This window comes from Pseudonaja textilis, chromosome 13, assembly GCF_049901715.1.
Source record: "Pseudonaja textilis isolate UNSWEBS1 chromosome 13, rPseTex1.2, whole genome shotgun sequence".
Taxonomy (NCBI): domain Eukaryota; kingdom Metazoa; phylum Chordata; class Lepidosauria; order Squamata; family Elapidae; genus Pseudonaja; species Pseudonaja textilis.
The window spans coordinates 8,944,958-8,958,950 of record NC_142002.1 but is presented as its reverse complement, the minus strand read 5'-3'; the positions used below and the strand labels follow the sequence as shown (position 1 = coordinate 8,958,950).

Genomic DNA, 13,993 nt, shown 5'->3' with positions numbered 1-13,993 from the left:
CCCATGCTGCTGAGGCCAGGGCGACTCCAGACGGAAAGAGTTTGAGAAAGAGTTTGTCGGTTGGGTGAGAACTTCTTTTTTTTATTTAATTTTTTGAATTTTGAAAGTTTACTCTAATTATCTGAAGAAACCTGTGTGATTTTTGTTTTGTTTTTTGACAAAATTGATTTAGCGGCGTTTTTTTTAGGGAAACGTCAAAGAGAGAATCCATTTTTTTTCTTTTCTTTGCTTCCGGACTCTATTGTTACTTATTGGATAACTGGACTGTTTTCTTTTTTCTATATATTTATATGTTTTATTCTTCTTCTGGACTTTTTTTTTTTTTTCTGGGCTAGAGGCTTCTCTTGATTTTGTTTGATCTTTCGGTTTCTGTTTTGTGTATTGTAAGCCGGCTTTCCCTTAAGAGAGGAGGGGGGAAAGTGAGAACTATGATACTTTGTAACACTGCCACCTAGAGGCTCGGAAATATTTAAAAAAATAATAATAAAAAACAGACTCTTCTTCTCAAGGACATCCCCTGATAAGATAGAGGAAAGCACTTTGTGGAATATTATTACAGGTGTCTTTCTGGATATACATGGCTCAGCTTTGAAGCTTGTGGGAAGAGAAGGGAGTTATAATTAGAGCCTTGGATAATTAAATAGAGTGCAGTGTTGTTGTTTTTTTTTTGAGTTCTGCCAACCCCTTCACTAACATCAAGGTCCTTACTTTTAAGCTTGATTTATTTGCAAAGGGAAGCCTCTGAATTTCTTTTTTCTACTTATATTTTATTTTGATTTAACTGATTTTATTTTTCTTTTGCCTATTTGGATCCTGTTTTCTCTTTTTCCTTTTTTTTTTTAAATGTACATCAGCGGACTATTTCTTTTTCCTTTTTCAATTGAGGTTTTTTCTTTTTTTTTTTTTTTCTGGCTGGACTAAGGTGTGGAATCTGAAGAAACTTATTTTTCTTGGTTTTTGTTTTGTTTTTGTTTTTTCTTTTTCTTCTTCCCTTCTTCCTTTTTGGCTTTGTCTTGTTTATTATTATTATTGGGTTTTTATTTTTACTGTTACTTTTTTTATGGTTTTTTTTTTTTTTTTATTGGACTAAGGTCAGGAAGAATTTGAAGAATTTTTTTCTTTTTTTTTTTTTTTCTCTCACTTTTGGCTTTTTTATTGTTGGCCTTTTTACCTTGGATTATAATTTCATATTTTTTCTCTTTTTTTGTGGATTAAAAACTTGAAGAGTTGGAACCACTTAAAATGAGTAAGAAATTTATATCTTGGTGCCTCTATGTCTGCTTCTGCCTCCCCACCATCTGGACAGCGCTCAATTCAGACATTGTTAAAGCAAGATAAAGAGAAAGAAAAAGAACAAGAAAAGTATCCTTCCAGATGATTATGCAAGGAATTCAAGATCTTAAGGTAAAAATGGATACTATTGAACAAAGAACAGGTAGGATGGAACAGATGATGGAAAAATATGAAGAGAGACTCCAAAATGTTGAAGAGGGAGGCAAACAAAGAGAGGAGAAAATTGGAAATATCGACAATAGATTAACAGCGATTGAACAAGAAAAAAGTGAGATGTTGAAGTGGGAGTTGGATAGATCAGAATTTTATCTTAGATTCCAAAATATAGAAGAAGAAAAAGGACAAGACTTGGTTGCGATAATGGTAGGAATTCTGGCGGAGGCGCTCGAGATAACAGAAGAGAAGATGATGGATGGAATTGATGAGATATATCGAGTTTTTACAAGATATGCGATGAGAAATAACCTACCCAGAGAAGTTCATATTAGATTTATTAAAAAATCTTTGAAGACACAAATATTGCAAGTAGCAAGAGAGAAGCCACTGAAATACAAAAGTAAAGAAATTTTGGTTTTAAAACAAATACCTAGAAGAGTGAGAGAGATGAGAAGAGAATACCGATTCCTGACTAAAAGGTTATTGGAAAAAGAGGTGTCTTACAGGTGGTTGATTCCAGAAGGATTGATGTTTACGTGGCAGGAACAGAGACATAGAATTGATTCAATTGAGAAAGCAGAACTGTTTTGTGCAGAGGTTTTTGGAGGCAGAGAAGGAGGAGCAGGAAAGGAGGTCCCATCAATTGAATCCCAAGAGGAACAAATGGAGGTTGGAAAAGAAGAAGGTGCAGTAGGTGGACAAGTGGATATTAAAGATCAACGTGAGGCAAGACCCACGAGAGTGGTTAAATCTAAATATAAAACATAATTATGGAAGAAAAAAATTGATTACAATGAATATAAATGGACTGAATTCAGCTGCTAAGAGAAGGAAGATTTTCCATAAATTAATGAAATTAAGGTTCGACATAATTTGTTTACAAGAAGTTCATATTAAAAAGCAACATGAACAATTGTTATTACAACCAAAATTAGGGAAATTGTTTACCTCTTTGACACAATCCAAGAAAAGAGGGGTGGTTTTATATATTAAAGGAGGCCATTCCAGCAAAATGATTTATACAGATGATGATGGGAGAATATTAATGGTAGAAATAATGGACAATAATAGAAAGATACTTTTGATTGCAATTTATGCACCAAATGATAAACAGGAAGAATTCTATAGAAAATTACATACTAAGACTGCCGAACTTGACTATGCTAATGTAATTATGATGGGAGACTTTAATGGAATTGTGGATAATAGACTTGACTATATTGCAACAACAGTAAAGCATAACAGGAAAACTCTTCCTAAATCCTTTTTAAAATGATAGATGAATTAACTTTAAAAGACATATGGAGAGAAAGAAATGATAAATCTAAGCAATTTACGTTCTATTCAAATAGGCATCTATCATGGTCCAGACTGGATATGATTTGGATCTCAACAGATTTAATGTCTAGTATTCAAGAAGTAAATATTGAAACAAGTACTTGGGCTGACCATAACCCATTGACAATTGAATGGAAGGGACAAAGGAAAAGATCGAGATGGACATTAAATAATTCTATTTTAAAGGATAAGGAATTTATACAATGGATGGAGAAAGAATTGGCCTTCTTCTTTAAAGAGAACAGAAAAGAAGACACCTCAATACAGAATGTTTGGGACACAATGAAGGCCTATGTTAGAGGCTTGATAATAGACTATACAAGAAAAAGAACAACAGGAAAAGGCGAACTCTTAAAGCCTTGGATGATGAATATAAGGGACTTGAAAAGAATTACAGAAAATGCCACACAGAAAAGATGTTAAAATGAAACTGGATATAACTAAACATAAAATGGACTTAATAGAGAAAGAAGAACTGGCACAGAAAATTAGGAATGCTAAACAGAATTATTTTGAGGATGCAAATAAGCCAGGTAGATGGCAAGCATACAAATTGAGAAAGGAGAAAGAGTCGAGGAAAATACCGCAGTTAATAGACTCGACCAAGGTAAAATTTGTTATGGCAGCAAAGAAAAAAAGAGATTATTTATGATTTTTATAAGCATTTGTATAAGAAAGAAGACATTGATGAGGAGAAAGTTAAACAATACCTGCAGAATGCAAATCTACCTAAGATACCTAAAGAGATTGAAGAAATGCTAGAAAGTAATATAACAATGATGGAGTTAAGTCAAGCACTTAAGAAACAAAATAATGGAAAGGCACCAGGTCCAGACGGGTTTCCTGTAGAATTTTATAAAATCTTTCAAGAATCACTGTGTATTCCACTGTTAGAAGTTATGAATGAAGTTATGTTAAAAAAGATGATACCTAAAACATGGTCAGAGGCTTACATTACACTTATTCCAAAAGAGGAGGCGGACCTACTGCAAATCAAGAATTATAGACCGATTTCTTTACTAAATGCAGATTATAAAATTTTTGCTTCAATATTAGCAGAAAGACTTAAAAAGTACTTGAATAACTTTATCCACCCAGACCAAAATGGGTTTTTGCCAAAGCGACAAATCAGAGACAATATGAGAGTAATTCTGGACACCCTGGAATACTATGAGGCGCATCCTGAAAAGCAAATGGCTTTGATATTTTTAGATGCTCAAAAGGCATTTGATAACGTGAATTGGAGATTTATGTTACTTTTAATGGAACAGATGGGCTTTGCTAGAAGATTTATTCAGGCAATAGAAGCAATTTATAATGAACAAACAGCTAAGGTAATGATGGAGGGAGAATTTACAGATCCTATTAATATAAGAAAAGGCACAAGACAAGGATGTCCTCTTTCTCCCTTGATATTTGTATTGACTTTGGAAGTGTTGAATAGAAATATCAGAGAAGATAAAACTATAAAAGGAATGAAAATTAAAAAGGAAGAATTTAAACTACAAGCCTTTGCAGATGACCTAGTCTTTATCTTGGAAGACCCTATAGAAACAGCCTCAAAACTGTTGGAAAAGATAGAGGTCTATGGGGAGGTGGCTGGTTTGAAAATAAATAGAGATAAAACAAAGATTTTGTCAAAGAATATGTTGCTGAAACAAAGGGAAGAGTTGGCAGAACTGTTAAAAATTCAAGTTACAAACAAGGTTAAGTATCTGGGGATATATTTGACATCAAGATGTAGTACATTGAAGGAGAATAATTATATTAAACTTAAACAACAGATAGCTCAAGATTTGAAAAAATGGGAGAACTTACAATTGTCATTAATAGGAAGGATTTCAACAATCAAGATGAACATTTTACCCAGAGTCTTATTTTTGTTTCAAACAATACCAATTAGGCTTGGAAAAGAATATTTTGAGGATTTAAATAAAATTGTTTTGAAGTATATATGGCAAGGCAAGAAAGCAAGAATAAAGTTAAAGCTTTTACAGGATGCTAGATTTAGAGGAGGGTTTGGTCTGCCTAATTGGGAGTTGTACTACCAAGCTGCAAACTTGACGTGGGTTAAAGAATGGATAACATTAAGGAAAACCAGATTGTTGACATTAGAAGGTCATGATTTGTTGTTGGGCTGGCATGCTTTTTTATGGTACAAGGGAACTAAAACACAGGGTATTTTAGAAGACATTATATACGGGAGTCTCTGTGGTTGAATTGGGAGAAGATAAAAAAACAGTGTTATTTGAAAATTCCAGTTTGGTTATCGACGATAGAAGCGTTTTCTTATCCTATAATTTATAAAAAGGAACAAACAGTTAACTATGGGGAATTATTAGATGAAAAGGGTGAACTTAAATCGATGCAAAAATTGGAAGAACAAGGTATACAGATGAATTGGTTTTCATATTTGCAAATACATTCAAAGTACTATGAGGATTCCAAAGCAGAGGGATTTTATGATAAGCAAACTGACTTGGATAAGATTTTGATGGGTACTGATGAAAAGGTGATTAAAAATTGTATGGTTATTTATTGCAAATTAAGCTTGAGGAAGAACAAGTTAAAGAAACTATGATAGCGTGGGGGAGGAATTTTGGATATGGGATTGATTTAGAGAAATGGCAGAAATTATGGTCGCAAAATTATAAAATGACAATGTCTACAGCCTATAAAGAAAACTTGTATAAGATGTTTTACAGGTGGCATTTCCCCCCGACAAGGATAGCAAGAATGTTCAAGAACAAATCCGAAAAATGCTGGAAATGTCATCAGAAACCTGGTTCATACTATCACATGTGGTGGACTTGTGAGGATGCTAGAAAATATTGGACTAAAATCCACATGTGGCTGGAAAAATGACAAAGAAGCATATAGACTTGAAACCGGAGTTTTTTCTATTGGGAATACTACCAGATACTTATAGTAAAGAGTTGAAATATTTGATTGTAAATGTATTGACTGCTGCTAGGATTGTATTTGCAAAAAATTGGAAAAATGAGAAAATTCCATTGCAAGAAGAAGTTGTAAAGAAAATTTTGGAATGTGCTGAGATGAGTAGATTGACTTTTGAAATTAGAGAGCAAGAAGATAAACAATTTTATTTAGTTTGGGATCTTTTCTATCAATGGTTGAATGATGAAATATTAAAATATAAAAGTTAGATAATAAGGAATAATAATGACTTTATTTTCCCTTTCCTTTTATTGGTTTTTGATACTATATCTATATAATAGTTTTCTTTGTTTCTTTCTTTTTCATATTTGGGATAGAATTGGTATGATTATAAGATTTGTTTTAGAATAAAATATTTAAAATATAGTTATCTCATAAAGGCATGACCGAATAAAAGTTTAGTCAAATTTTTTTTTTCTTTAATAGCGATACTAGGATTTATAAATTTGTATTGATAAGAGTATTATATAAAGTAACTGTAATTGTGACTATGAGGTGAATGCACAAAACCGATGGACCAACCGACTTACTGTGTGTACAAAAATATGGGGGAGCTGATACTTTTATGTTTTGTTGTTGTGTTTTTTATGTTTAAAAAAATAATAAAAATTTATAAAAAAAAAAAAAAAGTCCCGTGTCTCGGGAACCAGGGAATCCAAGATCGACAATGGGAAAAACCTCAGATGGAAACCCACATTCGCGTAAAAAGGTGTCATGTGAGTGGAGGTGTGCTGGGAATTGTTGAAGGCAAACTCCACCAAAGGGAGATAAGTCACCCAATCATTCTGTCAGTGGTTGACAAAACACCTTAAATATTGGGTGAGGATGCCAATCACCTTCTCCATCCCACCATCAGTCTCCGGATGGTGCACCGATGACAAGCACACCTGCACCTATAACGTGGTCATTAGGCTCTTCCAGAATTGAGCAGTAAAATGGACACCGCGATCCGAAACTACCCTATCCGGCAGACCATGTAGACGGAACACATGCTGCAAAAATAACTGGGCAGTAGTATGAGCCGATGGTAACTTCCGACAGGGGATAAAGTGGGCCATCTTGGTTAACATGTCAACCACCACGAGCACCATTGTATATCCCGACGAAGAGGGCAAATGTGTTAAGAAGTCCATGGAAATTGGCCTCCATGGTCTGTCCGGAGTCGGCAGTGGTTGAAGGAGACCAGGAGGCGCACCTGTCGCGGCTTTCGCTTGCTGGCACGGTACACAGGATGCAACGTGGGCAAGGACATCATGCCGGACTTGAGGCCACCAAAAAGTCTGTGTGACCAGATGAAGGGTCTTAAAAAATCCAAAATGGCCGGCAGCAGGGTTGTCATGATGAGGGCTCTAAGTGTCCTCGTGGGCACGTACAACTGGCCCCGATGTTGTAATAAGCCCTCTTCCAAAGTCCATGGGGAGTCAGGTCCAATTTCCCCAAGATTTCCAATTAAGACTGAACTATGCACCCTGACTAAAGTACTGACAGCCAATGGCTTCCACAAAAGCAAAATCACCGGCTTGATCCACAAAAACACACTGAGACATAATAGACACCCAGAAGATGAACAGACCTATGGAACAGCTGTCCTGCCCTACCTAAGAGGTACTACAGACAAAATTAGTAAGATACTACACAGACATCACATCAAGACTGCCTTCAAAACAGACAGAAAAATAGCACCCATCCTTAGAAACCCCAAGGATAAAATTGACTTGGAAAACCAAGGCATATATGAAGTCCCCTGTGCATCATGCCTGGCCAAATACAGTGGACAGACCAATAGAAGAATAAGTACCCACCTGGACGAACACAAAAATGCAGTCAAAAAGCTGGAACACACTTCCTCACTAGTCCAACACATGGAAGCCACAGGTCATAGCATCAACTTCAATGGCACCAAAACCCTAACCACTATAGAAAACCCCAGCCACAGAATCATCAGAGATACCATAGACATTGAAAAAAGACCTGAAAGCATGAATAGAAGAGATGATTCAACCAGACTGTCAATCATTTGGAAGCCTGCACTCTCAAACAAAAAAATCTCCACACCACAAGCCAGGCAAACACCTGGGCACAGACAGATCCCCCCTGATACCTCCAGCACAAACACACCCCAAACAGGCACCCAGATGAAACCTAGCTTCCTAACTAATGATAGCCGTCCATTTACCCAGAGCCAAGCTGCACTAAAGGCCTCCAATAAAGTAACGCAATGTTGCCAGCCAATCAAGATACAAAAAGAGCCAAAAAACAGACAGAAGATATTAGAAGCACCAATCAAGCAGAACACAGCAAACTCCAAGACCAATAAACACAGACCAAGACTCCCAATCAATCAGGGTGAAGAAAAAACCATTCTGGCACAGCAATAGGCTGCCCCAAATTTAAATCTGAAACCACTGTAAAAGTCTGACTCACAGATGAACACTATACAGAAGCCTGATGATGGCAGATGAGATTCTGCCGAAACGTTGCTACTGTTAGATCGGTGGATTGGGTCACATAGGAGGCGAGATGCGATAGTGAACAGTCAGCTCTTTATTATAGCTTCAGAACAAGGACAGCAAAGGCTTGCGAGCCGCTTGGCTTTATACAGCCGGCCGGTGGCTCGGCGGCCAATGGCAGCGCTTTGAATCTCCCGCGATTGGCTCGGCCAATTGCGGTAGATTCTTAGCGCTCCAATCACAAGAGTTCAGTAAGCCAATCAGGTTGCGGTCCGGGTGGACTAATTGGAATGCGAGTCTACAAGAATGCTAATACAGAACACCCCTCCCCTCATGGTTTCGTCCGACGCAGCGTCGTGACGTAGTCGCGCAGGTAGGTGGGGCTCCGTACCTGCCTAGTTGACCTGCGTGGTTCAGTCTGTGTGCGATCGTCGGCCGGTTCGGACGGACTCCGCGTCGTTCTCAACCCTGTCGATGGAACCGCCTGGAAGGGCGAGCCAGGCCTGTTGCTGCAGCTCCCGCCCGGACTACTTGGGTCGGTCGAGTTGCAGTTCCTGCTGCTCCCGCTTGGTCTTTCCAGGCTGGTTGAGCTGGCTTGGCTGTACCTTCCAGGTGAAGCTCCCATCTGCGACAGTTCGAGGTCTACTGGTGAGTATGGTTGGTTTATTTGAATGTTGCTATCTTTTGGTGGGGGGTGTTCGGCTTGCGTTGGGGGGTGTGCCGCTGGTGATTCTGGCCTTTTGTCGTTCCCCTGCTTGGTTGTTGAGACTCTCCCTCCCTCTCTGCTTTCTGTGGTTGTTGTCGAGGCGTTGGGGGTGTTGACGGCTAGCCTGGACCGTAGCTGGTTGATGTGCCGCTTCCAGCTTCTTCCATCCGTTGTTTGGAGTCTGTATGACCGGGGGCCGGTTACCTGTGTTATTTGTGCAGGTACCCAGAGTGGGTCTCCCGTGAAGTTCTTCACGTAGACTGTGTCCCCGGTGTTGAATGCCCGGTGCCGGCTGGAGGAATCCGGGGGTTTCTCCGGGTTGTAGGTGGGGTGTAGCCGGTCCAGCGGAGACCTCAGTTTTCTGCCCATCAGTAACTCTGCTGGGCTTTTGTTTGTGGTCGTGCTGGGTGTGATGTGCTGTATGAAGAGCATTCTGTTAATCTTTTCTTGAATGTCGCCGGTTTCAATTTTCTGGATGGTTTTCTTTGTGTATTGGATCATCCGTTCCGCTCGACCATTCGCCGCCGGATGAGCCATCGAGGTTAGGGCGTGTCTGATGCCCCGTTCGGCCAGGTATCTTTCAAATGTCAGTGCCGTGAACTGCGGGCCATTGTCCGACACTAAGACATCTGGTAGCCCATGTGTCGCAAAGAGTCTGTTGAGCTTATCGATGACCGCTTCTGTTGTAGTTGCCCTCATGGTGCTTACCTCCAACCAGTTGGAGTAGGCATCCATGGTGATGAGGAATGTATGCCCCTTGGTTGGCCCGGCGAAGTCTATGTGTATTCGTGACCACGGTCCTCTGGGGGTTTCCCATTCCAGGACTGGAGCAGCGGGGGGTGGATCTCGTCTCTTGGCACCTGCTGCACCCGGCGACCCATGTCTCGATTTGCTTGTCCATCCCTGGCCACCAAGCGTAACTTCTGGCCAGGGCTTTTATCTTGACAACCCCTGGGTGCCCCTCGTGTAGCATTGCCAGCACTCTACCCTGTAGTGTCTCTGGTATAACTACCCGGTCTCCCCAGAGTATGCACCCCCTTTGTGTGTACAGCTCGGTTTGGCGGTTTCGGAAAGCTTTGAACTGTTCACTGCCCTCATTTTCCGGCCACCCCCGCTCTACCCAACTCAATACCCGCGCCAGCCGTTTGTCTTTATTTGTTTCACGGGCAATGTCTGGCGTGGTTAGGAGCGGGCTGGGTAGAGTCTCTATTTGCAGGGTCATTGTTGTGGGCGCTGGGTCGTCGTCTAGGTCTGGTAGTGGTGACCGGCTTAATGCGTCTGCATGCGGAATATTCTTGCCAGGCCAGTGTGACAGTTCATACGAGTAAGCGGCAAGGAACTCGGACCACCGCGTCATCTGGGGTGACAGGATGTTTGGGGTGGCTTTGTTCCCTGCGAGTATTCCAAGTAGGGGTTTGTGGTCCGTAATGATCGAAAAGGTCCTACCGTAAAGGTACTCGTGGAACCTTTTCACTCCGGCGACGATGGCGAGGGCTTCTTTGTCCAGCTGGCTGTAATTTCTTTCCGGTCTGGCCAGCGTTCTGGAGAAGAAGGCGATGGGTGCTTCCTTCCCGTTGGGTAGGGTGTGGCTGAGGACTGCTCCGATGCCGAAGGGCGATGCGTCGCATGTTACCGTAAGCGGCAGGGTCTCGCTATACTGGATTAGGACTGCGTCTGATGTTAGCAGGTTTTTTGTCTGTTGGAATGCAGTCTCCTCCCGCTTCCCCCAGGTCCAGGTGGCTGCTTTATCGAGTAGCCGGTGCAGGGGTTCCGCCACAGTCGCCTTCTGGGGTAGGAAAACATTGTAAAAGTTAAGCAGTCCCAAGAATGCCTGTAGTTCCACCTTGTTTGTTGGTGTGGGGGCTTCTTTGATGGCTCTGAGTTTCTTTCCGGTTGGGTGTATTCTGTGCCGGTCCAGGAGGTACCCCAGGAATTCGACCCTCTCGGTGTAGAGTTGGGATTTTTTTCTTTTGACTTTAAGGCCGGCGTCTTTGAATTTGTTAAGCACCGCCCTTAAACGGGTTTCCAATTGTTTCTTGTTGGCGGCTGCGACCAGCACGTCATCAAAGTAGGGGACCACTCCTTTTATTCCCTGGAGGAGTCTTTCCATGAGGCTTTGGAAAACTCCTGGGGCGACGCTGACTCCGAATTGGAGTCGGTTGCATCGGAAGGCCCCCCGGTGTGTGACAATCGTTTGCGCTTCGGCTGTCTCAGCATCGACCAGCAGTTGCTGATAGGCTTGTGCCAGGTCGAGTTTTGCGAAGACCCGGCCACCCCCCAGTGAATGCAGAAGGTGCTGTACTACTGGGACGGGGTAGACGCTTTGCTGTAGCGCATGATTGAGGGTGGCCTTATAGTCACTGCAGATTCTTATGGAGCCATCGGGTTTGATGGGGGTGACTATGGGCATTTCCCAGCGGGCATGGTCGATTGGCTCTAAAACCCCTTGAGCGACGAGCTTGTCTAGTTGCTTGTCGATTTTCGGCTTGAGCGCGAATGGCACTCGCCATGGCTTGAGGCGGATTGGGGCAACGTTAGGGTTAAGGTTGAAGGAGATAGGGGGCCCTCGGTACTTGCCTAGAGAGTCGTTGAAGACCTCCTGGAATTCCTTCACGAGCGTCGCTTCCCAGTCGGCCTCGTCTGTGTGGTGGATGCCCGTCACCTCTATTCCCAGTGGGGAGAACCATTGCAGGCTGAGCAAGCTGGGACAGTCTTTGTCCATGACTATGAGTGGCAATACCTCGGTGTGGTTTTTGAAGGTGACTTTGAAATGTCCGATGCCGGCCACAGGGATGCGGTTTCCGTGGTAGTCCTTCAGGATTAGTTTCTGGTCGTCTAGTTCATTGCGGCAGATGGTTGGTACTAGGCGCTTGATTGTGCGCCAAGAGACCATGGAGAGGTAGGACCCGGAGTCCACTTCCATCTCGCAGGGCTGGTCCTCGATGCTGACCTCCACGTGTACCTTTTGGTCATCCATGGTCGATGAGTGGCCGATGACGACCGTCTGGTGGGTTTCTTCACGCCGCTGTGCTTCACTGAGTCGTCTGCTGCGGCTGTCGTGGCTCCACCGGCTCTCGGTGTGGCGGTCTCGGTGCCTGGGGGGGGTTGCTGTCTCGTCGTCAGGGGCTATTTCCTTGTCGTTGCGGGCTGTAGTTTTTCTTGTTCCGGCACACCTTGGCGATGTGCCCCCGCTTCTCGCAATGCCGGCAGATGGCGTCGAGGAAACGGCATTCGGAATGGGGGTGATCGCCACCGCAGCCGGCGCAATGGAATCCCGACTTACGTCCCCTTCGGTCCCGGCGGTCGCGCTCGGCCTGCAGCCGATGGATCTCCTCTTCTTCATCCTTGGTGTCGAATTGGGGGTCGATGTCGCCATGATGTGTGGTTGTTTCTCGGCGGCTGGCTTCTCCGGGCTTTGCTGGTGCCGGGGTCGCTTCGTTGTTTGGCGGCTGTTCGGTTGTGTTCGCTTGCTGCATCCAGGCTGCTGATTGGTGGGTGGCGTCGGCGGCAGTTGCCTCGGCGAGGGCATCGGCGAGGGAGATGTTGCCCTTGGCCATCAGCCGGCTCTGCAGCACGGGGTCTCTGAGTCCGAGGACGACTCAGTCACGTAGCGCCTCGTCCAGGTCGGCGAAACCGTATAGACCTCCTAGGTTCCGTAGCTGGGCCACGAAGTCACCTATGGTTTCGCTCTCGCGCTGATCTCGCCAGTAGAAATCGTGCCTACGGATGAGTATGGGCACGGCAGGGGCATAATGGCGGTGCAAGATGGGCTCGAGGTCAGCCCAGTCCATTTCTTTTACGTCGGCGGGCTTGGCCAGCGCCTTGGCCATCTTGAATACCACGGGGCCACAGTGCGTTAGGAACACTGCCCGTTTCCTCTGCCCGTTGGCGTCCTTGAGATTGCTGCATTCCAGGAATATCTGGAAGCGATCGGTGTACGATTCCCAGTCCTCGGTGGCTGGGTCGAACGGAGCGGGTGGCGGGGTGCTGCTGGCCATCTTGTGGGTCGTTGCGTGCCGTTGCCACGTGCTGGTTGGGTCCTCGCCTCACGATCCCACCTTCGTCGCCAGTGTTAGATTGGTGGATCGGGTCACATAAGAGGCGAGACGCGATAGTGAACAGTCAGCTCTTTATTATAGCTTCAGAACAAGGACAGCAAAGGCTTGTGAGCCGCTTGGCTTTATACAGCCGGCCGGCGACTCGGCAGCCAATGGCAGCGCTTTGAATCTCCTGCGATCGGCTCGGCCAATCGTGGTAGATTCTTAGCGCTCCAATCACAAGAGTTCAGTAAGCCAATCAGGTTGCGGTCCGGGTGGACCAATCGGAATGTGAGTCTACAAGAATGCTAATACAGAACACCTACAACTTTAAAAGCACAACTACAATGACATGGGAAAATACCCGAACAAAGCTGAATGCCATATATATACTTTGACGGAACAATCTGAATTGTTACTCTGCTTTGGAAATTTAATTTGAACCAATATATATATATGTTGTGATTGGAAGGACTAATCCTGTTAGGAACTTTGAATCTGATGACTGTTAGATCGCGGATTGACGTCAGAACCAGGAAACGTTAATCTGATGGGCAAGCCAGTTAATTAGCACGTTACTGCAAAGAGCTCTGTCTGTTTGAATTTCAAAGGGGAGTCCTAACAGTTTTGCCTGCAGTTTTGAATGAAGACGTTACTGCAAAGAGCTCTGTCTGTTTGAATTTCGAAGAGGAGTCCTAACGGTTCCTGTCAGCAGTGATAATAAATATTTTGAATGAGGACACATTTGATTTGCAGGATCGGCCTGAACCTTCAACCTCCTCTGCTTTTCAATCAGGTTATCAGCCGGGAACGGCTGACAATGAGGAACTTATGGAGACTTCAGGTGAAGATAATAATTTAGATGATTGCTGGGTGGATGTCAGAAGCAGGCTTCTCCTTACGAGAAGAAACCAACGGGAGCACAGGAGGAGGGCAGATCAGTAATTAGACTAATTAGCTGCTGCTCTATAAAGGGAGAGAGATGACTTTGCACTTTTGTCCGGAACAAAGTGTTTGTTTGCAAGGAGAACCGAAGATTTTGGCTTGGAGGATTT

The 13,993-nt window shown here is 43.4% G+C and overlaps 1 long non-coding RNA gene across 1 annotated transcript in view; it reads right to left on the bottom strand.

The window, feature by feature from the left end:
• Nucleotides 1-13,993, bottom strand: part of LOC148124720 (uncharacterized) — a 184,767-nt gene that overhangs the window by 38,589 nt on the left and 132,185 nt on the right. The window lies entirely within an intron of this gene.